Here is a 26,520-nt window from a genome sequence, read left to right on the forward strand (position 1 = left end):
GATCTACGTGTTAGCATCACTAGTCGTATCCATAGACATCTAGTCAAAATGAAGAAAAATCGTCCCAAATTCCTACTTCTTACATCATAGGGTTATGCTTATATTAATTAATAATAATTACAATGTTGAAACAGTGCATCTCGTCATGATGCTGACGCGTTATCACGATATAGAGGTTAACAACAAGTGTAAAGAAGCTCAAAATACTGATTGATGTCACAAGAGACGTTCGCATGGTAGAAAGTCAAGAAATCAAGGAAACAAATGCTGAAGAGAACGAAAATCAAGTTACTAGCATTATTTGTCTTCCTATGGTGGAGGGTATTGAAAGATCAACAAAATTATCAAGTTGATAATGAATAAAAATGTGGTACCAAATTGGTGACGACGAAGATATTGCAAAGTTAGGGAAACAAAACCACTAATCAACTAAGTTTATATACTTCAACAACTCGAGGATGAGCTCTTTTCGAATAGTGATCAATAATTCGAATGAGCGTCTCGATCGCTTGTAAATCACTGGGAATACGGAAGAAGTGAAAAAAGGATATGAACTTCAATAATAGTAATAATAATACAACTTTTAAATAATTTAGGTTTTATTTGATATTGTTAGTTTTATTATTTGTTTCTAGTTAAATTTATATAGGTCGATTGTGTTGATTAAATTTATATTTCAGTCACCGTCTTCTATTATATTTGCATCGTGGTTAATATGTAAATTAATTTTGACTTAAATGAATACTTCGAATGCTACCTATACAATAGTTTCATATGTAATGCTCAAAGATAAATTCGATATTCGTATGAATTTTATCTAAATGTTAGTTACAAATAACATTTTTTTTTGTCTTATTGAGACTATTTAAACTGTGCTTTCACCATAAACTGCGCAAACAGTCACCTGACAATTTCAAATATTTGTGCATGCCAAATTGCCAATATATTGATAGTTGAAGGTCAAAATAAGACCATAATACCCCCAAGAAACCGAGTGCTTTGATCTTTGCATATTCAAACTTCAAAGGTTTGATTGATTCTGTATTGTTTCTCATTTCTATATATAGGCAACCAATGCTAACTTCTTCCAATAAAAAAATCAACCAACTCTTTCATACAATAGCACCTAACCATTGTTCTTGCATTCTTTTAGGTTTTCATAGGCAATATCAAGAAGATTGCAAGTTTACATTGATATAAATCATGGCAGCCATTAACCAGGCTTCTATTTTTTTGTGTTCTTCATCTATTTCTTCTCCATCATCTTCTTCTTCCCAAAAAAATTTGGCAAAGGCTTCTATCAAATTCCCAAAGATTCAAACAACTAGTATAAGTACACTTATTCCAAAGATCCAATCAAACATAAGTTTGATTGAAGAAATGGAATTTTCAAGAATTCCACCCAAGAAACAAAACAAAAACAACCCTAGAGTATCTCCTGATCCTGAAGTAATGGAGAAACTTTACGCGATATTGGAGGCTGTTTCGGATCGAGTGGAGATGCATAAGAACATTGGAGAGCAAAGGAACAACTGGAACAGCCTTCTGCTAACATCTATCAACACCATTACTCTTTCGGCTGCAACCATGGCTGGCATTGCATCTGCTATAACTAGTGTACCTGGTGCACCCTTGGAAGCCCTTAAGCTTTCATCAAGTTTCTTGTATTTGGCAGCCACTGGGATGTTGATCATCATGAACAAGATTCAACCTTCCCAACTGGCTGAAGAACAAAGAAATGCTGCAAGGTTGCTCAAGCAACTTGAAAACGAAATCAAGACAAAGATAGTAATAGGAAATCCTACTCTCAGCGATGTTAATGAAGCTATGGAAAAAGTTTTAGCTTTAGATAGAGCCTACCCTCTTCCCCTACTTGGTGTTATGCTCGAAAAGTTTCCGGCCAAAGTGGAACCAGCGGTTTGGTGGCCCGAAAAACGGAGGACATCCGTGGCTAAACGGGCAAATGATAATAATGGTTGGAGTGTGGAGCTTGAAGAAGAGATGAGAGAGACACTTAGGGTTTTGGAAGTTAAAGATAAAGCTGATTACTTGAGGTTAGGTGACAAGGCCTTGAAACTAAACAAAGCCTTAGCCATAGCTGGCCCTCTGTTAACCGGCTTCGGAACGATTGGTTCAGCCTTTCTTGCATCTTCCCCTCATAATTCTTGGGCCATGATGCTTGGGGTCATGGGGGGTGTGATGGCAAGCGTCGTAAATACCGTGCAACATGGTGGGCAAGTAGGGATGGTGTTTGAAATGTATAGAAGCAATGCTGGTTTCTTTAAGATGATGGTGGAATCCATAGAATCAAACTTGAAGGAAAGAGATATGGTCAGTAGAGAGAATGGTGAAGTGTTTGAGATGAAGGTGGCATTGCAGCTTGGAAGAAGCCTGTCTGAGCTAAGAGATATTGCAGCTTCATCTTCAAGATTGGGCAGTAACATTGAAGAGTTTGGAAGCAAACTTTTCTAATTATTTAATTATGATAGTTTAGAAATTATTGACCTCGATCTTGATTATTTTTCTCATGATGTATATATATAATTAACTAAATCATGAGCTTGTAAATTGGTTGAAAACGTTATCAAGATTTGTCATTTTCTTCCTTCTTGGTATTATATCATAATTGTATATGTTACACCTACTTAAAATTGATAATATTTAACTACTAACAAATTTAATAATATACAACATTTCATATTACATGAATAGTTATTCACAGGGTTAATTTGTTAATTACCATACAGAATCTGCTACGAGATATCTCGTTAGAATGGTCCAAAACATATTGGACAAACCATTGACCGTTATTTGTTTTATGTTTTCCTACTTGGTTATAGTGACTTATTTTATTAGAAGGGATTTACATGCTTTTTCATGGCGTAAAACAACCAATTACATGTAACAATCTTTTTGTATATATAATATTGTTAGCATCGATGTTTATATACATATACGTATCTAAAATCTGGATGATGGCGGTTGATATATAATCAACCATCATGATGTAAGATACACCAATCAGTACTATAATTACTTGCAAAAAAAGAAAAAAAAAGCATCACATATCTAATTAAGTTAAACAATTTATTAATTCTTATATTGGATTACCTCTATTCCACTTCGTTTCTTTATGAATATGAGACAAAGAAATTAAGTAATGCTTGAACTTTAAACAAAAAGATAATTGTTATAGAATTTATAGAATTGTATAATGTGTTTTAACACTTGAAATTAGTTACTCTTAAATTTATGTGAAATGATATTTTGTCTTCCTCATACGCATTATAATATAGTGTGTGTGCGCGTGCGCACGATCTCGAGCGCGTTTTACATTAATATGATTGATATTTGCATTATGTTTTTTTCGTGGTTTTTTACCTGAAGTTGGTTATGTATTGAACGATCATCTATATGTGTCTATGGGGGAAGATAAATTAAGAACGGGCTTTTAAGAAATTAAGAATCACTAGTAGATCTCATTACGCAAGTTATATTTTCGGGTTTAAAGGTATTTGTATTAAACGTTGGATTATATTTGGTTAACAAGGGGTTTTAAGATGTTCTCTTTTGCTTGGAATGGATCGCAACGATATGAAGTGATATGGATCATAATGCATAACGGGTCATAATGGGTATTTGTCTACGGGTTATAATGAGTAACGGGGCTAATATGTTCTTTAAAGGTATTTGACGTCAACTTAGTTATACATGCATGTGATTTGTTACGGTTCATAATGGGCAATACTAGTAATATAGGGAATAAATGGGTCACATTTGTATGTATTGTCTAATATTGTATAATATCTAGTAGTGACAGGATGTAACGAGTACAATTTGGTCATACAATTATTTATTTTCTTATATTTAGCAATAATTGGTTGTAGCGAATAAACGGGGCATGCATGTTTATAAGCATTGTCTTATATTTAGTAATATTTAGTTATTTGTTTGAAACAGGTTTTAATATATAGGTTATTTTTGTCTTGTAAGTTGGAACAGGCCATAACGATTGAAGTGGTTTATATTTAATGATGTTTCTTTGTAATTTGTTATAGAGGGTCTTGGTTAATAATATTTGTTTGTAACAGGTAAGATCATGCATGACCGGGTCATATTCATATGTAGTGATTATATTAGTAATGCGTGGTTGTGACCGGTCATATTTGAGTGTACGTATAATAACTTATGTTGGGTTAGGTTGAAATGGGTCTTATAGACCATTTTTGTTTGAATAAGCCATAACAGGTTTCGATGGATCATTTTTTTTTGTAATGACTTGTATTTGATTCTAATGGGTTATGTTGCCATTTTGTACAAAAAATTCGTCACTATATTGATAATAAATTGTCGCAAAGAAGTTGCTACTTTGAACAAAAGATTTCTCTTTATTTTTGTAATTCTCGTTACATATTGTATCAACTGTCATTAGTTTCGTTAGTAATGTTATGTCCCACTATCTCAGGGTACAGGAATTTTTATCTCGATTGGTATAGTGGCTATTTTCTCCCCCTTAAACAAGGCCGCTACAAAAGGCCTCAACGATAAATTGGCGAAGGAAAATGCAACTCGTAATTTTTGTCATAATTGTGAATTTATGTTCTACCCTCGCTTAACATTTATAGTCAATATGGTTTCCTTCATGCGTATCTTAGTGTGTTACATAAGTATGATAACAAATCGTCCATGAAAATTACTTGAATAGGCCAAGATTACATAATTTTCCTAGGTACATATAAATATTTGTCCAAATCAAATTAAGGTAGGTTAAGAAGCGGTCCATCCAAATACCCTGACGTCAACACACCATTCATTCAAAGTTTGAATATTTAATTTGACCACTTCAAGTTCTTAATTCCTCCCTACATAATAATACACATATAGATCTCAACCATTTCATATTAGAACACAATAAAACACTTCAAGACTCACAAAACACATTCACAGATCTAAAACATATATATTTCTTGCTTTATTGATATCAGTATACATATCCTTATATGATCAACGAATTGCATACACATAATATGGCAACCATTAATCAGGCTTCTATAAAATCTTGGTATATTATTTCATATTCAATCAATTACAAGACAAAGATACTTAAATAGGAAAAAACGTAAACAATATGGAAGCATGATTCTAGGCATGATTAGGGGCAGGAAATAAGGAACATTAAAGGTAAATATTATCCCATAATAATGGTAAATATTATCCCACAATATTCCCCCTCAAGTTGGAATGTGAAGGTTACGAACACCCAGCTTGCCAAGTAACGTCTGCAACTGCTTTGATCCAAGTGCCTTGGTGAATATGTCTGCTATTTGGAGTTTAGTGTTGATATGAAGTGGCTCAATCTCTTTTGATTCTACTCGTTCACGAACAAAGTAGCAATCCATTTCCACGTGTTTGGTACGTTCGTGGAAGACAGGATTGTTGGCAATGTGTTTGACCGCAAGGTTATCACAAAAAAGAGTTGTGGGTGCCGCTTGAATGGTGTCGAGATCCTTGAGAAGCCACCTCATCCAAATGATTTCGCTAACGGTAGTAGCCATGGCTCTATACTCAGCCTCTGCAGATGACCGTGATACGACGGATTGCTTCTTGGATTTCCAAGATACAGGAGTGCCTCCAAGGAGGAGAAGATATCCAGTCCTGGATCTTCTAGTGATAGGACACCCAAGCCAATCTGAATCTGTGTATGCAACAAGATTGTTTCCCCCTTTATTGGGAAGTAGAATCCCCTGACCGGCTGTTGCTTTCAAATAGCGAAGGACCCTGGTCGCTGCATCAAGGTGGATTTGACGAGGATCAGCCACGAATTGGCTTAGAAGACTAACAGAGTGTGCAATGTCCGGACGGGTGGCTTGAAGATAGAGAAGTCGCCCAACAAGCCGACGATAATGACCCGCATCAACACGGTCTTCCTCTTCCCCCTTTCTTAACTTCAGATTTTGTTCCATAGGCATATGACTAGGGCGACAACCAAGCATGCCAGCGTCTTCAAGAATATCAAGTGTATACTTTCTTTGATTGAGAACCATGCCTTCTTCTGTTCGAGTGACTTCGATCCCCAAAAAATATTTGAGACTTCCAAGGTCCTTGATGCTGAAGCGTTCATTCAAAAAGGATTTTATTTCCCTTATCTTGCTGGCATTGTTGCCCACCAAAATCACATCGTCTACATAGATTAAGGCAGCAACATATGTTTCTCCCCTGTTAAATACGAACATAGAGTGATCTGCCTTGGACTGTCTGAACCCGCCTTCAAGAAGAGCCGCGGTGAATTTATAGTACCAATTTCTCGATGCTTGCTTAAGACCATACAAGGATTTTCTCAACCAACACACTTTGTTCCCTTTTTCTTTCTCAAAACCTTGAGGTATTTTCATGTAAACTTCTTCATGCAAGTCTCCATGGAGAAACGCATTATTTACATCCAATTGGTGAACCAACCAATTTCTCTTGACCGCAACAGCCAACATAGTTCGAACTGTGACCAATTTTGCATCGGGGGCAAAGGTGTCATGGAAGTCGACCCCTTCCATTTGTGTAAAGCCCTTAGCGACCAAACGAGCCTTGTATCTTTCAATATCTCCATTTGGTTTGTACTTGAACTTGTACACCCACTTGGAATCAATGGCTTTCTTTCCTTCAGGCAAATCTTCAAGAGTCCATGTTCCATTCATTTCAAGGGCCTCAATCTCACGTTTCATAGCCGTCCTCCAGTTTTCATTCTGCACGGCTTGATAAAATGTTTTTGGCTCATTGTTATTGTCGATGGCCGACAAAAAAACTTTGTGAGAATGTGAAAATTTATCATAAGATACATAATGAGACATAGGGTGTACCGTCGAGGAACGTTGATCAGAGGTGGATGGTTCATGGTCGAGGGACGGTGGTAACGTTACATCAAACCCATCAAGACGTTTGGATCTTCTCCTTTCTCTAGCTACGGGTTCAGGACCCAATGGCTCGGTTTCATTCGTCTGTGGGGGTTCTGAAGTCACGGGTTCAATAGACTCGATTTCACATCTTTCTGGTTTAGAATCCACCGGTTCAGTGGATTCGACGTCAACTCCTTCTTCTCTCGGCTCGGTTGCTTCCATTTCTATGTGATCATCATCCCCTATATTATCTGCAGCGGGATCATTTTTACTTGACCCCCTTTTACAATCTTCATAATACCAAGGTGGGAAGCTAAAAATCCCATCATCTTTGTCAAGGCAACGAGTTTCATTGGTTTTGTAAGAGAAAATGTTTTCAATAAATTTTACATCCCTTGAAACGATTATCTTATTTTTCTGTGCATCAAAAACCTTGTAACCCTTTGTTCCCATAGGGTAACCAAGGAATACCCCTGGCTTCCCCCCTTTCTTCCAGCTTGTCTCCGTCTGTGTCTGTATTTCTATAGTAGGTGAGACAATCGAAGACCCTCAAAAGATCAAAGATTGGTTTTCTTTTGTAAATTATTTCATATGGGGTTTTGTGGTGTATGACTTTGGATGGGAGACGATTTATAATGTGAGCAGCGGTTAAAATGCACTCCCCCCAAAACCACTTTGGTAAATTGGCCTCAAACCTAAGTGAACGGGCTGTTTCTAGAAGGTGTCGGTGCTTCCTTTCCACGACACCGTTTTGTTGAGGCGAGTGTGGGCAAGTGGTTTCAAGAAGGATACCACATTCGGCGTAAAATTTTGTCATACGGTTTGAGGTGAACTCCCCACCGTTATCACACCGAATGCGTTTTATAGGTTTAGAAAATTGGTTTTGACAAATTTGTAAAAATAAATGAGACATTCGCTTGCCTCACTTTTATGTTTCAAAAGGAACACCCAAACAGCCCGACTATAATCATCGACAATGATAAGAAAATATCTCGCCTGAGTAAGTGAAGGTGTCCTGTATTTCCCCCATATATCATAATGTAAAAGCTCAAAGCAATCCTCAGTTTTAATATAACTAACAGGAAAAGGTAATCTTTTATGTTTAGCTTTAACACAAGAATCACAAAAGAACATACTAGTCTTTGAAGGAAAATCAATAAAATCAAAACATGAAAGTTTGTCTCGTGATGCGTGTCCCAAACGTCCATGCCAAACATCCAGAGTCACCATCATAGCTCTTCTTTCACTACCCACCATGTCCACCTCATAAAGACCATTTTTGCACTCACCCACTCCAATCAATATCCTCGTTCTCAGGTCCTGCATGGTACAAAAGGTAGGGAAGAAGGTTACAGCACATTGTAAATCGTTTGATAAGCGGCTAACAGATAAAAGGTTGCACGTGAACTTGGGAACATGCAAAACATTATTTATTTTTAAACCATTTGACAAAGTGCAAGTTCCTTTCCCTTCCACTGGAATTAAAGACCCATTTTGGAATTGAAACAGGCATCTCATTTGATGCCTTCACTTGGTTGTCAAGCCATTCTTTTCTGTGTGTTATATGTACCGAAGCACCTGAGTCAATGAGCCACTTTTCTTCGCGTTTAAATTTACCTGCGAAGTTGTCTGTCAATGATGTTTGTGTTGGTCCTTCATTTCTAAACATGCTCAGGAACTGCTGGTACTGTTCATTGCTCATCCCTGGTAACGGGCTTTCTTCAGCATATGCCGCCTTGGGATTTGTCTTCTTGGTTTTTCCCTTCCCGGGCCACCATTCTGGGTACCCGACAAGCTTGAAACACCCATCACGCTTGTGCCCATCTTTTCCACAATAATCACAATGGTCTATCTTGTCATTGTTGGGTTTCTTGCTGGATTTGTGTACGATCCTGAACAGTGACCTAACAGACCCTTCTCTCTTCATGGAAGCTTGGAATGCAGCGGAGTCGATGTTCGTTCTTTTGCCCGCGGATACAGCCCTTTGTTGCTCATCTTCTGAAACGAGACGGAATGCCTCTCCCAAGGAAGGTGTTGGTTTTATTGCAAGGATCTGTGTTCTAATGGTTGAAAATTCGTTGCCCAATCCAAGAAGGAATTCGTACATCCTTTCTTTGTTACTGGACTCAGTTAACCTTTTGCTCATGCCACACGTACAACCAGCACAAGAACACTTAGGGACAGAAAAAACAGTACCGATTTCGTCCCACAGGGTCTTTAATCAGGTGTAGTACGCTGACACAGAAGATCCGTCTTGCTTCGTCATGGTTAAGAGCCGTTTTAGTTTGTACGCCCTAGGGGCGTTATCTTTCCCAAAGTGTTCATGCAGATCCGCCCACATATCTTTGGCAGAGGTTGCGTATTTTACGCTAACCCTAATCTATTTATCCATGGCCGTAGTTAGCCATCCTCTTATCATGGAGTCGCAACGAAGCCACAACATGTGGTTGTCATGTGTTGTCTCCGGTTTCTTTATGGTTCCATTGACGAATCCTATTTTGTTTTTCGCAAACAAAAAAGTCTCCATCTCTTGAACCTAATCGAGAAAGTTGTTATCATTCAGGGCCTCGTTCACATGCATCTGCCTGGGGAAATCAGACGGATGCAGATAGTAGGGCGAGGTATGATCAGAGCCTGGGTTGTTGACTGTTTTCTGGGTTTCTTCTTTGTCATTGGCCATGCTAATCGGCAATTTTTAGGGTTTGTGGATTTTGGTTGAGCGTGTTAGGAACAATCGCTCTGATACCATATAAAATCTTGGTATGTTATTTCATATTCAATCAATTACAAGACAAGGATTCTTAAATAGGAAAAAATGTAAACAATATGGAAGCATGATTCTAGGCATGATTAGGGGCATGAAATAAGGAACATTAAAGGTAAATATTATCACATAATAATGGTAAATATTATCCCACAATAAGCTTTATGTGTTCTGATGTGCTAAAAGTAGTTATTAATTTATTAACTAAATAAACGCTAATCTAGACACTAAGTAATAATTCTAGACTCTTAACTTAACTAAAACTACTAACCGGCAAGTGAACCGGTCGACTCTAGTACAGCTAAATAAGTCCGGATATCGAACCCACGAGACTCTTTAAATTACGTAAACTAGCTAAATTAGACTTAACTACAAACACGACTATTTATTTATTATTATTGGGGGGGTTTACTAAAATACTAATATTAAACTAATATTAAATTAATCACTAAGACTTAAAGATGACTTAAACATAGACTTAATTCAGATGATGACAAGCAACCACCTAGGCTAAAATCCCCTAAGTTTCAGTTATCAATTAACCGGGAAAATATTTAGTTATGGAACTGGGATCGTAAAATAGACGCTTAAAAGAAAACCCGAACAGGACCCCTGACCCTTCTCAAGAAGACACCTATGGGTTTCTAATAAGTGTTTAACACTCACCAGTATTAAATATCAAGTTTCCTTACGGTCACCTAATCAATTACAAACTAGTTTCTTTATACGAAATTCTACCTTACAGCGCAGAAATCAAAGGCAGTCTGATATATTCCATTGACTCGATAGACAAAGTTAACCAATCAAACCTAGCCGGACTCCTTACGAAGAACTAAATCTAGCAATTCTGATCAACAAAGACCAACCAATAACCTATCACCTTACAGCTATTTAGGTTAATAGCACATTTAGGTTTATTTGATTAAATACCTAAGATCTTATTCGAAATCAATCATAAAGTAGTCAAAGACACAAAGTAAATGACCTAATAGTAACCAATCTTAATGACAAACAATAATCAAGGCAATTATGGAATAATAAAACTTAATTAAACAACCTCAAGTACACATACGCATCAACTCAATATAATTAAACCTTTTACTAGTTCATAAAACCATAACAATAAATAAAACCCAAGCCAAGATCAAACGTCAACAAAAGTTCATCATAAGCCTAGGCGGTCTAGGGTTTAGCCAACAACCATACTCAAGAACAAAAGAAAATAAATTGGTTTAAATAATAAATTCATGACGAAAATAATAAATTCAAACCAAAAATAATGATGCTTGAATGAGTAGGTGTTAAACCCAAACGCTCACTGCTCGGACCAAAGGCTTTCTTTCTTTCTTCTGTCGAACCCCAAAAGGAATCCCTGTTTTTTTCGTCTTCCAATCAGCCGACCACCTTCCCAATTTATATTAGAAAACCTGCCGACCTTTTTTTCTTTCATAATTCTTCCAGATGGGCTTACAACTTGACTTTTGAGTGGGCTCGTGATGATCTTCTTTCAAAGAGTGGGCGGCCCAACCAAATATATTCTCATAGCTCGTATCTCTATTTAACTTCCTATAGATATTTTGTCAGGCCCCACTTTTCTTTTATTAATTTCGCATGAGTAATTTCCAAAAATAGCCAATAATTTCCTTTTTGATTAATCTGTGACATGATTTCAATTATTAGTTATAATAGAAACATATTATTAAATAAACGTATTTAGCTAAACTTAGGATTTGTTGAGTCACGTTTAATAATAAATTATTTCTCATTATTTTATCTTCTCTAAATAGTTATTTTCTTTTTAAGATCTACTCGTCTTAAAGTTTAAGATAATACTCTATGTTAGTTCGTTTTCTTTTGAACCCACTTAAAATATGAATATGAATCAGATAGGAGTAATATTAATAAAAACTAACTCAAAGCAGCTTCAAAGTGTAGGCTATTAATATAAAAAGTATGTCTAATCTAGCTCATATCACGTTCAAACACATCTACTTCTTCATCACCTTCGTCTTCTCGTAGATTCATTACAAGGGCTTCTATCCATTTGCCAAAGATTAACACAAGTAATCTGGGTATCTTCACCCCAAATCTTGCATCAAACATAAGCATGGAAGAAGAAATGCAAAAATTTTCAAGAGTCACACCCAACAACCCTAAAGTGTCTCCTGATCCTGAAGTAATGGAGAAGCTTTACGCGATATTGGAGGCAGTTTCGGATCGAGTGGAGATGCATAAGAACATTGGAGATCAAAAGAACAACTGGAACAACCTTCTGCTAACATCTATCAAGACCATTACTCTTTCGGCTGCAACCATGGATGGCATTGCATCTGCTATAACTAGTGTACCTGGTGCACCCTTGGAAGCCCTTAAGCTTTCATCAAGTTTCTTGTATTTGGCAGCCACTGGGATGTTGATTATCATGAACAAGATTCAACCTTCCCAACTGGCTGAAGAACAAAGAAACGCTGCAAGGTTGCTCAAGCAATGTTGAAATATTAAGTGGTAATATTTTATTTGTTTCAATTCAATAATATTAAATGATTATTTGATGTATTATAAATCTTGTTTTGTTGGTGACATATTGTTGGAGTTTTTGGGCTGCTAGACTTTATGGATATTCGGTTTGCTTTGATGGGCTGGATAGAGGACTTTGGGCTAGAGTCTTGGAGCAGGTTAAAAGTTGAAAGGCCTTTCAAGTTGTTACAAGAAGTTAGAACAAATTAACTTCTGTTTTCCCAAGGCCATATAAAAACGAGTGATAAGGTTTTCATACCTAACACTTACATACTCACATATTATCAAGTTTCTTGTTTTTGGCTTTCTCAAACTGTAATCTAGAGTTAGGTTCATGATGTTATTGAATCATTAGTTTGATAGATTGGTTTAGAGAGATTAGATCATTGGATTGGTGATCTTGTTGCTTCTGATTGATATCTTCCACTGTGTATGTAATCGGTTCAAATTAAAGAATAATATCGATGTTTCTGATATCCGTCTTTTGACAAGCAACTCAAAAGCGAAATCAAGACAAAGATAGCAATAGGAAATCCTACTCTCATTGATGTTAATGAAGCTATGGACAAAATTTTAGCTTTAGATAGAGCCTACCCTCTTCCCCTACTTGGTGTTATGCTCGAAAAGTTTCCGGCCAAAGTGGAACCAGCGGTTTTGTGGCCTGAAAAACGGAGGACATCCGCGGCTAAAGGGGAAAATGATAATAATGGTTGGAGCGTGGAGCTCGAAGGAGAGATGAGAGAGATCATTAAGGTTTTGGATATTAAAGATAAAGCTGATTACTTGCGGTTAGGTGAAAGGCATTGAAACTAAACAAAGCTTTGGCCATAGTTGGCCCTTTACTAACCGGCTTAGAAGCAATTGGTTCCGCCTTCCTTGCATCTTCTCCTCATAACTCTTGGGCCATGATGCTTGGGGTCATGGGGGGTGCGATGGCAAGCGTTGTAAATACCGTGCAACATGGTGGGCAAGTAGGGATGGTGTTTGAAATGTATAGAAGCAATGCTGGTTTCTTTAAGATGATGGAGGAATCTATAGAATCAAACTTGAAGGAAAGAGATATGGACAGTAGAGAGAATGGTGAAGTGTTTGAGATGAAGGTGGCATTGCAGCTTGGACGAAGCCTGTCTGAGCTAAGAGATGTAGCAAATTTATCTTCAAGGCAAGGGAAAGATGTTAAAGAGTTTGGAAGCAAGCTTTTCTAGCTTTTTCAAATTTAATATTGAACAAATATCTATTTTTTAATTAATTTATTCTTTATGTATATAAAGACCCCAAAATAGGGTTTGGTAGTGAGATTTGGTTTTAACTTCTTCAATATGTGTAATCGGTTTTGAAATTTACATGATTTACAAATTTGTTTTTATATTCTAGGTGATATATATATACAATTAATGAAGTTAATTAGGACTTCAATGAGTTGGCTTGTGGTCTAATCTCATCTTAAACCCGCTAGTGATGTCAATCTTATTTGGGTTGTAAACAAAAAATGTATTGGAGAAATATATCATGCATGGTGATTGACGGGTAATTAATTGAAAGAAAAATGTATAGATTATTAAAGTGTTATTATTTTGAACAAGTTAACTTAAAGATAGAGAAAAAAAGAAAAATTAAATAGAGTTTTCACTAAATGTAAAAGTGTAATTTCACTAACTTTGTACGTAAATATTTATATGTACATGTAGCAGTTAACATAAGTATTATTACTTATTAAATTTGTGTTTTACTATGCGATAGATTTGCAACGTACCAAACCTCGTTCAAAATAGAGGGAAGATTAATGCAATATCAAATATTCAAAGTTAGATTTTTAAAACTATTAAATTAATATGCTAAAATAACGAGAATAAGAAAAGTTGAATGAGTGAGTGTTTGTTTTCAAATAGGAAAGGGGATGAAGAACGTTATAGTGGTTTCCTTATTATTTCCATAGTAGCTAGGAAGCACAAGTGGTTGGTGACTAATTGTGCTAAGTATCCTAACTCGCACCGGCAAACACACGCATGCATGATCTGGGCTATGAACGCAATGAACAGCTGTGTTCATGTATTTTAATTTCAATAAAAGTATCTTATTTAGTGTATCATATGAATCGGTTTCTACACTTATCATCATTTGCCTTTGATCATTGACTCGTTGATGCTCACCATGTGCGTGATAGGGCGGTGATGGGTAACAATAGACTCAATAGTAGATGAGTAATGAAGGTGCCTTTAAAAAGAAAAGGTAATTGTGATGATTTAGTAACATCAAGAATACTTGTATATTGATCAAGATAATTGAGGGTCTTACAAACATATTCGTAACTTAATATCAACTACACAAAATAAGAGTGTAAATTGTACTTGCTAGATGGAAAATATTGTTTCTATGGATAAAGATATGAGATGGCTCTCAGTAAACATCGGTTCTTCTGTTTTATCTTCTACATCATTTTCTTTCTCTATTTCGAGACATGTGATTCGTGATATCACAAGGGCTGGCAATTTATACCGGATACACGAATACACGAATACACGACTTTAACAGGTATCAGGTAAGGCCTTAACAGGTTTCGTGTACTAAACAGGCAGACACGAATCTACTTGTTAATTTTCGTGTCTAAACAGGTAAAATACTTGTTTACCTGTTAAGTACATGTTAAATACCTTATTAGATTTTTATAATTAAATATATATAATTATAAGTTATCCTAAAACCTAAATTCCTAAAGCATTCTGAGTTTTTCACAGCCGTCGCATTCCCACGAGTCACGACATTCCCAATTAGGTTAATACGAATAATTTGACTGTCGTAGGATCGATTTCAGCTCTTATCGTGTATTATCGTGTATACTATGTATTAACAGGTTCGTGTTCGTGTTTGAAATACAGATACATGATAAGTTTTCGTGTCGTGTACAGGTATACACATTTCGTGTTCGTGTCTTATCGTGTACGGGTATACACTGTAAGGCCCCGATCCCGGAAACCCTACCTTGGCGTTGGATTTACTCATAAACACGGTTCTAAAATCAGAGTTAATTAAAACTTTCACGGAATAGTTAAAAACTTCATACATTACATTACAAAACATCGAATCTTGTCTTAACATACAAAATATCCTATCATAGACATAATATAAGACAGTCATAACACTTCTTCATAGATACTAGTTTCTTTAGCTCATGCCATGTGTCCCTCCTCAAGCCAGCTGTCTCAACCTATTTGCTTGCGTGCATACTAAAAGTCAGCTACGCTGAGTGAGTTCTAGTTAAGCAGGTAACATACATTACATTCTCATTCTTTACATTCTTACTTCCATACATTCCTATTTTTACTTACCTTCATTATTTTATACATACATAACCTTTCTACTCTTTTAAAGAGCCTTTCGCCCTATAACCTTCGCATATATTATTAGGGTATGCAACCCTTCATTCTTCGCCTATATTATTAGGGTATGCAACCCATTACTCTTCGCCTATATTATTAGGGTAGACAACCCTTTATTCTTCGCCTATATATCATACATACCATTCATACACTACACATATCGTACGTACCTTTCTTTCATTAGCTATATCTGTTCTCATATACCTCTTCACACATACGTTTAACTCTTTCTACACTAATTAGGTATATTTATAACATTCATACGTCATACACTTACCACTAAAGGTAAGTGTATTAACTAATCACATTGAGTATGTACACAGCCCTAAAACATAACACAGAAATGTGGCTAGAAACTCACCTGGGTCCTGTTTCTCTCTGAGTTAAGTGTAATGCCCTTCCTTAGCTGTGCACGGCTAACTGTATAACAAGGCACGGGTATCAATTATCTATCACTTCTACTTCTTACATCTAGGTGAATGAGACCCTCAACTAACAGGGGTCCGGGGGCAGCGCCCCTAGTAACGGGGTCTAGGGGCGGCAGCCCCTAGCAGGGTCCAAGGGGCAGAGCCCCTGGCTGGGGTTAATAAAAAATTTTATATTCATTAACAGTCCTTTAACAAAAACGCATCAGAAAAATTAATCGGGTCACATTTTAATAACAACTTAAACAATTTCGCATGGGTGGAATTTCGCATAGAATTTCGCTTCGCATAACCTGTTTCGCTTCTCAAGGCTGAGCGAAGCGAAATGCCTGTTTCGCTTCTCAAGGCTGAGCGAAGCGAAATGCCTGTTTCGCTTCTCATGGCTGAGCGAAGCGAAATGACTGTTTCGCTTCTCATGGCTGAGCGAAGCGAAATGCCTTCCTTTCTTTGGTTTTACCATTTTAAAGCCATTTTACTTCGTGGCTCTTCCTCAGGACCTGATTTTTACTCTTTCTCAACTTTCGACACATTCTTGCCTCATGCACCTGATCCTGAACCCACCTCTCAAAGTACAAACGCCACCTTTTTACCTTAAGTGCACCCAAGTGGTTATAACTTACCAAGTTTATATTTTTCTTACATTTCACAACCCGATCTACCATTATATCTGTTTGCATGCTGATTCTAACCATAAAATTTAACCATTTAAACCGAAACCTACCTTTGCTTCGGGTTCGAGTTCAGATCCGGACAATACGAGGATCTGGACGTGTTCTTGCTATTCGAAGGCACTTGAACACCAAAATCTTCCTTACTTTTGCTTGGATCCGAATCCGAAATGCTAGAGAGAAAATGTGTGTGTGTGTTATGTAAAGAAATGGTGAAAGGATGGGGATGGCCTTATATAGGGAGCCATCCACCATCCACCTCCATTCCAATCTTATCCAAATACAAACACGCACACAACCAAACTAACGACACACCGATAATAATAAAACTTTCCGGTATTTATTAATTCTCAAAATACGGATGTTACATACACGATATGCCAGCCCTAGATGTTACATGTTCCTTTGTTCTCTCACGAGAAGTGGTTATCTTTGCTTGGAATAAGCTAATTCACATCAAAGTAGTTTTTTGGTTTGGAGAGCGATTCATGGTTGAAGAAACACTAATCGACCCCGGGCAGATTACGGATAATCTGGGGGTTAAATAGATGTTTCCCACGAGGGGTTAGATCCGGCAAAGATGGTTCTTCTGATAACCTGCAAAACAGACACCGTGAGCTCGTCACTGAGAAGGGGGGGTACCTCCTTGTGACCACACTCCGGCGTGAGAATCAGACTAGATTGCTCTTGAATATAAGTGTATATTAAGAGAATGACTAGAGCAGATATCAGGTAATATATCAAGATATGAGATATGAGATAAGATACAAGATGATCCTACCATTCCAAGGTGTTGGAGTATTTATAGCCGAAGGTAGGTTTCCAAGAAGGTACAGCCGGCTGAATAGTGTTCCTGTTCTGCCAACTGTGGGCTACGCACATGCCATGCTGGGGGTTGGTGGATAGGCAGCGGCTGATAGTGACCAGGCCGGCTGTGTACTATTCCTGTTCCACCAACTGCAAGCCATGCACGTCCTCCGACAGGTTGGTGAGTAGGCGGCGGCTAATAGTGACATACAGTACAAGAGCGTGCTGCTCGTCATACTGTTGTCAGTGAGCTGTCGTATCCTTGGTCAGATCTTTTGTCCATACCTCGTCAGGTACAGTACAAAAGATCCTCCAGTATCGTACGGACTGGCTCATTTGGGCGGGAGTTCTCCCGGCTTTGTGCGGGAGTGTTCCCGGCTTGCTCACTCCTTCTTCAGGTGACATTACTGAATTATTATTAAGAGTTAAGTGCCTTGTGCGTGTAGCTTTGCTGCGCAGGTAGCCTTCCCTGATGGCTTGTATCCGCAGCTGCGGGAACAGGCGGAATACTTCACCATTGGGAGGCTTTTCCTGCGGGAACAGCTTGCGTACTGCGCGTAAGGACGTCACGTCTCTGAGCATGGTGGGTCCTGCGGATCCAGTTGGTTTCTGCGCAGACGTCCCTCTTAATGGTGAGTCTTGCGGGTCCAACTGGGCTCTGCTGGGACCTACCTCTTCAATGGTAAATTTGCCACAAAAGATTCTTTGTCTAAAAGAGGTATCACGTTACCCTCTTCTCTTTACTCTTCATGTTGTGGATATAATGAATTAGCTGACCACCTTCTTGTTAATTGTGTCATTACTTCTTGGTTTGTCAGTTTAGACCCAACTCCTCCTTTAGTGCAAATGTCCTTTAACCTCCTTCAGTAGTCCTTCCGCTACATTGGATAATTTATGAGAAAATTCTTGAAATAGTCTATTAGAAAAGAGAGAATCCCAATTTGACTCAAAATTAGGTAACATTCCAAAAATGTCCCTTCAAAACTCACGGAGGCGACACATTTGGCTCGTGCCGATGGTTTTCCTTACCCACTAACATCATGCCACATGTAACATTTCTCGACCCCACCCGTGAAAATTCGAAGCAAATTTGTCTAACCCATGAAATTTAGTACTAAAACCATCTCCTTGAAAACAATCTTCTCCATGATGTTTCATCTTGTTTTCATCTTATCCTCAGTTTTATAAAAATGTCAGAAACCATGCTTTTATGAAATTTATCTGACCAGACGTATTTAATGTGATTTTTATTTTGTAGGCAATATTGGGCCTTTTGAAGTACAAAACGTTATTTCTTGCAAATGACTAATTTTGACTGGATGGCGATCTTTATAAAATAAAATATATATATATATATATATATATATATATATATATATATATATAATTCAATACTTTTGGTGTTACATTCGTTAAAGTAAATATAATAAAAGGAAAGATTGTTTATTTATAACCTTTTGCTCTTATGTTATCTTTATTTCATCAAACTGTAATGAGCAACGGTATGTAATCTGAAAAAACATCAAGATGAAACATAAAACTTCGTTACTAAATCAAAATCGATTACAAACTAAACCTTAGTCTCTTACTCAGTATTCGGTAACAAGTATTCATGCACCTAATAATGCTTCAACAAAATGATGAAGTATATCATGAAGACATGAACAACTAGAATATTTGATTGAAAATCATCTCCAAAGATAAAACTCACATGAAATGCGTCTGGTCAGATGAAATTCATAAAAGCATGAGTTCTGATATTTTTGTAAAACTCACGGAGGAGATGAAATATCACGGAAGAGATGATTTTCAAGGAGACGTTTTTGGTACTAAATTTCATGGATCAGACAAATTTCCATTGAAGTTCCACTGGGGGTCAGACATGCTATAGATGGCATAATGTTAGTGGGTAAAGGAAACCATCACGAAGCCAAATGCGTCGCCTTCGTGAGTTTTGGGAGGGACATTTTTAGAATGTTACCTAATTTTGGATCAAATTAGGATTCTCTCTTATAATGGACTATTTTAAGAATTTTCACATAATTTATACTTGCAAGAAGATTATCAAAGAATCTTACCACAGTATAATTATAAAAAATTTTCCAATTTTATAAGGTAGTTCTATCGTTCATAAAAGAAAACTTAATTGTAGTTTTGGTCCCAGTGGTAAAACCTAAAACGCGAGAATCGGCCCTGTGGTGGATTTTTCACGGGTATCACCCATGTGATGGTTAGATTGTTTGCAATCGGAACCAGCCGTTACTTAACGCCAGTTACCTCCGTTGAATTCAAGGGCAAAGTCGTCTTTTCGCGCCTAAACATAGTATAATAATAAAGCATTACATAACCCATCCCCACCCTTTCTTCACCATCTCCTTACACCCTCCACCACCACCACAACCACAGCCCCCTTCCCTTTCCCATTCGCCGCCCGTTACCAACACTACACACCACCATCTCCTCCATAGGTTGTACTAGATGCTCTGTTTTCTGTACATGCGCTAGCACATTTTTCTTCGAGAGCTCTGACCTCATCTGAGCCGTGGTCACACCACACCCATAGTCCCCTGCTCCTTTGGTGAAGTATGAGTTACCAATTGATTTCGATTAGGCTCAAAAGTTTCAAATGTGATGGTAAACATCATACAACTCCAACTCTTTTCTTTTGAATTTCTAACCTTAGTAAGTTCGCTCCATCCCATTACAAACATAAATATAAACTATTACAGATTCGATTACAAACATTTCATATCTATTAAGTTGTTGTCAAACATAATATGCACCAATAGACACACACACACACACAATTCCGAGGCTATGCCTCATTTTCAAATTCATTTTCGAAACCCTAGATTTGTTATTTATTTTGGAAATTCCTTAAGAATTCCCACAAATTTTATTTTTACTCCTCTCTCTTTAAGGCTTAAACATATGAAGAATTTTCGTAGTAACTGGAAGGGGGGGAACATTATGAGTCGGACCTTGGCAAAAAGATTTCAAGAATCAAAGAAAAGATATTATTCCTTTCCTGGGGGATTCCGACCATAATGTTTGAACTTATAGGCTAAAGAGAAACATACGTCATATGATTCAAAACTTTTAGTGGTCAACGTGATTATGTGACGCTCACATTCCTAAATTATAACCGAATTCACAGTGATTCGTGGCTAAACTCGGTTTTTCCTCATGTGGTTTTAGTTGAAAGAATAGATGGGAAAAGACATGGTGATTCATGGATACAACGACCACTCACCTCGCCTCTCATCTCGATTTAATCGATTTCAAATCTCAATGCATCGATTCTTTCCCTGCATCAATTGATTAGTTTTACGTTGTGGTTGAAGGAGTGCCGCTATTGTTCACTAAACAAGTTAAATTAATTTGTGAAATTATGTTTTTGATTTATTAGGTTTTTTTCGTTGTGTATTCGATTGATTGAATCAATTTCATCTGTAAAGTAATATGATCGAGCTACAACTTCTGCGAGCCACCGGTACGTTGCATTTAGTATTTGTTGCTTACGCGTCGTTCGTTGGTTTTTAAATAGATGCCTGTATTTTAATTGTTTTTAGTCTGCTTATAAGTTATTCGTTGAATGCATGAAATCATGTATTTTGATTGTTCTCAATTAAGTGCTCAACGGACAGGGGTTCTTTTATGTGCATTCTTTCATTAATCTATTAATAAAAGTGCTCCAAGGTGATAATGGTGGCGGTGGCGTGTGGTGATGTGATGATGGTAGTGGTGGTAAAAGAGGAGGAGGTTCAAATTGCATATGTTAAAAGACTACAGTGTTGTAAATTGCAAGGGTATAATGGTCTATTCGTATGAAAACTAACTTTGAGACTAAAGGCCGGTTTCGATTGCAAAAAAAATAACCACCACAAGGGTCATACCTGCGAAAAATCTACCACCGGGTTAAATCCCGCATTTTAGGTTTTACCATAGGAACCAAAACTGTAATTAAGTTTAAAAGAATACTAAAACTCTTATCCTACGCTACGTTTATTCTTTTGTTTAATTTGTACGCCCAAAATAACTAATTTTTATTTTTATTTTTTATTGTGTTGTATAATTATTCATTAACTTTATTATTCCTATTCAAAGGGCATCAACAATTCAATATCACCTGCAAAGTGATCATCATGACTTAATTGTTGCAAGTCAAATCTATTCTACTTTGATTTTGTTTTCTGACTTACTTTTGTTTTGTTATATTTGTCTGTTTATTTGGATGAAACATTTGATGTTCCTAATTAGAACACAAGTTACATGCCAAATATGTCATTCATATGAATTAAAATTTGGTCCAAGTTGATGTACATTTTGGTCAAATTAGACATGAGCTTCCTCCAAAATTCATCATTCTGAACCAAATAATTTTAAAGTTCATAGACCGATCTTATTAGGCATGTAAAATGATCCAACGTTTAATTTGTGAATTCAAAAATAACACAAAAATTTGTTTCACTAACTAAAAGAGGAAGCATGAATACCACATCTCTCATTTGGTTAGTTATATTGGCGTATGTCTCTCTGTTTACCTAAAATTATTTATGTTCATTGACTTACATTTGTTAGTTGAGTGTAGTTAAACCATCTCCATTTGAACCGCGATCAGATTAATAAACTAGTAAACTAGAGGAGGTGGTGAGACCGTATTTCGGATTGGCATTATTATTATTATTATTATTATTATTATTATTATTATTTTGTTTTTATATTTTCTCCAATTTTTTATTTATTAATTAATTTAATGTCTCACATATTTTATTTATTTAACTCTTCATATATTTTATTAAAACTTCAAATTCAGATCATAATATGAATTAGTTAACATTTTATTTTACGTTAGTTTGAACATTCAACATCCATCCCCATCAACAAGCCTAATAATCTAATTAAAAATCATATTTCTTTTTAAATTTATCACCATTTAAAAAGTTTCTACATCTCATTCCCCATATTTATCCTCATATAATTAAATAATATTTTTTTATAATTCGTTATATTATTTTGTCCTCTTTCATCCATTAACCTCCAATAATAAAAAGTATTAAAAAAAAGATACGAGGAAAGAATAGTTAGAAGCAAATGTGAGGATTTGTTTGTTTTTCCGTAGAAATATGGGGACAGATGGGGATGAGATGTAGATATGTTTTTCATGTTTTGGTCACTTTTCTTAAATTTTGGTTCATAACCAAAATTCTTTTAATTATACATATATGACACAGAGAATGAATTTTTCAGCAGAAAGAAGATTATCGGGTACGATTTTGCACGGATATTTTTTTTATTAAGTTCATTTAAAAAAACCATTTTGTGATATAAATAAAATCAATTTATGAACACATTGTATATATACAAACATAGATGTAATATATTTTTTTTTCATATACGCCATGTAATTATCTGTTTTAAATATAATTTTATAATTTGAATTATCCCATGTGTAACACGGGCTCTAAAACTAGTATGTATATATATATAATGTGAATACATAAAATATACTAAAAATAGTATGGTTATTAATATTGCCTAAGTATCTGTATACATGCACAATAATATATGCATATTATCAATAATTACCAAGAATATTTTAATCGCAACAAGTGGTACGACTAATGAATTCTCTGTATTTCCCTTTCAATAGTGATATTTAATGCCTAAGAATATGTCAAACGTATCATGTGTTTGTCAAGATTTATGTATAGTCGAAGACATGCATTATTTGATTTAATAATCAATAAGGGATCAATAATTTACACGGGACTAGTTTCTGAACCCAATAAGAATACTAAATAAGTGTGAAACAAACGATGCATAACTCTAAAAAAGTAAAAAGTAATACTCGTAAGACGTTTTCTATAATTTTGGTTTTATTTTATACTGTCAGGCTTTAACTAGCTTTAATATTATTATAGCATAATGGTATTTTTAATGGTGTTTCTTCCTTAGAGGTTGAAGATTCAAGCCCACAGGAGAATATGCCAACATGGAGTAGATCTGATTAAATGAGTGTCTGAGTTATAAAAAAAATTATTTTAGTTAAGTCTACATTTTGGTTATGTTTGACCGAAACTAGTATTCGGTTACAGTCTTTTGTTTCATTTAAAAAGTTGTTCTAATAATTACAAACGAATCTTTGTTTATAGGCTATATTTTGATAACAATATTTCTTTCATATGGATTTTATTTAAATGTTTGCTAGAGCGTACGTGTAGCATATTTTATCACTTTCTTTTGGAGTCAGGTGGTATCAAGCTTGTTAATACTATCCTAATAGATGTTGCTTTGTAGTAATTCAACCACCACGATCCTTTGGAGATTGTCGGGCTCATGGTTTGTGATGTAGAGAATCTCCCTGCTAAAACCAACATACTTTACATAATCAAAAGTACATGACATGATTGTAGGTGTGGAGATGTCCACAAAAATAAGTTGGTTTGTGCTATTTAGCATCCAATTGTAAGACAAAGATCTACGTGTTAGCATCACTAGTCGTATCCATAGACATCTAGTCAAAATGAAGAAAAATCGTCCCAAATTCCTACTTCTTACATCATAGGGTTATGCTTATATTAATTAATAATAATTACAATGTTGAAACAGTGCATCTCGTCATGATGCTGACGCGTTATCACGATATAGAGGTTAACAACAAGTGTAAAGAAGCTCAAAATACTGATTGATGTCACAAGAGACGTTCGCATGGTAGAAAGTCAAGAAATCAAGGAAACAAATGCTGAAGAGAACGAAAATCAAGTTACTAGCATTATTTGTCTTCCTATGGTGGAGGGTATTGAAAGATCAACAAAATTATCAAGTTGATAATGAATAAAAATGTGGTACCAAATTGGTGACGACGAAGATATTGCAAAGTTAGGGAAACAAAACCACTAATCAACTAAGTTTATATACTTCAACAACTCGAGGACGAGCTCTTTTCGAATAGTGATCAATAATTCGAATGAGCGTCTCGATCGCTTGTAAATCACTGGGAATACGGAAGAAGTGAAAAAAGGATATGAACTTCAATAATAGTAATAATAATACAACTTTTAAATAATTTAGGTTTTATTTGATATTGTTAGTTTTATTATTTGTTTCTAGTTAAATTTATATAGGTCGATTGTGTTGATTAAATTTATATTTCAGTCACCGTCTTCTATTATATTTGCATCGTGGTTAATATGTAAATTAATTTTGACTTAAATGAATACTTCGAATGCTACCTATACAATAGTTTCATATGTAATGCTCAAAGATAAATTCGATATTCGTATGAATTTTATCTAAATGTTAGTTACAAATAACATTTTTTTTTGTCTTATTGAGACTATTTAAACTGTGCTTTCACCATAAACTGCGCAAACAGTCACCTGACAATTTCAAATATTTGTGCATGCCAATTTGCCAATATATTGATAGTTGAAGGTCAAAATAAGACCATAATACCCCCAAGAAACCGAGTGCTTTGATCTTTGCATATTCAAACTTCAAAGGTTTGACTGATTCTGTATTGTTTCTCATTTCTATATATAGGCAACCAATGCTAACTTCTTCCAATAAAAAAATCAACCAACTCTTTCATACAATAGCACCTAACCATTGTTCTTGCATTCTTTTAGGTTTTCATAGGCAATATCAAGAAGATTGCAAGTTTACATTGATATAAATCATGGCAGCCATTAACCAGGCTTCTATTTTTTTGTGTTCTTCATCTATTTCTTCTCCATCATCTTCTTCTTCCCAAAAAAATTTGGCAAAGGCTTCTATCAAATTCCCAAAGATTCAAACAACTAGTATAAGTACACTTATTCCAAAGATCCAATCAAACATAAGTTTGATTGAAGAAATGGAATTTTCAAGAATTCCACCCAAGAAACAAAACAAAAACAACCCTAGAGTATCTCCTGATCCTGAAGTAATGGAGAAACTTTACGCGATATTGGAGGCTGTTTCGGATCGAGTGGAGATGCATAAGAACATTGGAGAGCAAAGGAACAACTGGAACAGCCTTCTGCTAACATCTATCAACACCATTACTCTTTCGGCTGCAACCATGGCTGGCATTGCATCTGCTATAACTAGTGTACCTGGTGCACCCTTGGAAGCCCTTAAGCTTTCATCAAGTTTCTTGTATTTGGCAGCCACTGGGATGTTGATCATCATGAACAAGATTCAACCTTCCCAACTGGCTGAAGAACAAAGAAATGCTGCAAGGTTGCTCAAGCAACTTGAAAACGAAATCAAGACAAAGATAGTAATAGGAAATCCTACTCTCAGCGATGTTAATGAAGCTATGGAAAAAGTTTTAGCTTTAGATAGAGCCTACCCTCTTCCCCTACTTGGTGTTATGCTCGAAAAGTTTCCGGCCAAAGTGGAACCAGCGGTTTGGTGGCCCGAAAAACGGAGGACATCCGTGTCTAAACGGGCAAATGATAATAATGGTTGGAGTGTGGAGCTTGAAGAAGAGATGAGAGAGATACTTAGGGTTTTGGAAGTTAAAGATAAAGCTGATTACTTGAGGTTATGTGACAAGGCCTTGAAACTAAACAAAGCCTTAGCCATAGCTGGCCCTCTGTTAACCGGCTTCGGAGCGATTGGTTCAGCCTTTCTTGCATCTTCCCCTCATAATTCTTGGGCCATGATGCTTGGGGTCATGGGGGGTGTGATGGCAAGCGTCGTAAATACCGTGCAACATGGTGGGCAAGTAGGGATGGTGTTTGAAATGTATAGAAGCAATGCTGGTTTCTTTAAGATGATGGTGGAATCCATAGAATCAAACTTGAAGGAAAGAGATATGGTCAGTAGAGAGAATGGTGAAGTGTTTGAGATGAAGGTGGCATTGCAGCTTGGAAGAAGCCTGTCTGAGCTAAGAGATATTGCAGCTTCATCTTCAAGATTGGGCAGTAACATTGAAGAGTTTGGAAGCAAACTTTTCTAATTATTTAATTATGATAGTTTAGAAATTATTGACCTCGATCTTGATTATTTTTCTCATGATGTATATATATAATTAACTAAATCATGAGCTTGTAAATTGGTTGAAAACGTTATCAAGATTTGTCA

General features: G+C 36.1%; 3 pseudogenes; all 3 read left to right on the plus strand.

Annotated features, from left to right (window-relative positions):
* Positions 1–1,131: 1,131 nt before the first annotated feature.
* LOC143574701 (putative F-box protein At4g22030 pseudogene) lies at positions 1,132–2,516 on the plus strand (annotated as a pseudogene).
* Positions 2,517–11,686: 9,170 nt separating this feature from the next.
* Positions 11,687–13,382, plus strand: LOC143574702 (putative F-box protein At4g22030; annotated as a pseudogene).
* An 11,672-nt stretch (positions 13,383–25,054) lies between these two features.
* Positions 25,055–26,475, plus strand: LOC143574703 (putative F-box protein At4g22030 pseudogene; annotated as a pseudogene).
* Positions 26,476–26,520: the final 45 nt, after the last annotated feature.

This window comes from Bidens hawaiensis, unplaced genomic scaffold, assembly GCF_021521415.1.
Source record: "Bidens hawaiensis isolate Kalapana, Puna unplaced genomic scaffold, B.hawaiensis_p1.1 tig00027084_1, whole genome shotgun sequence".
Taxonomy (NCBI): Eukaryota; Viridiplantae; Streptophyta; class Magnoliopsida; order Asterales; family Asteraceae; genus Bidens; species Bidens hawaiensis.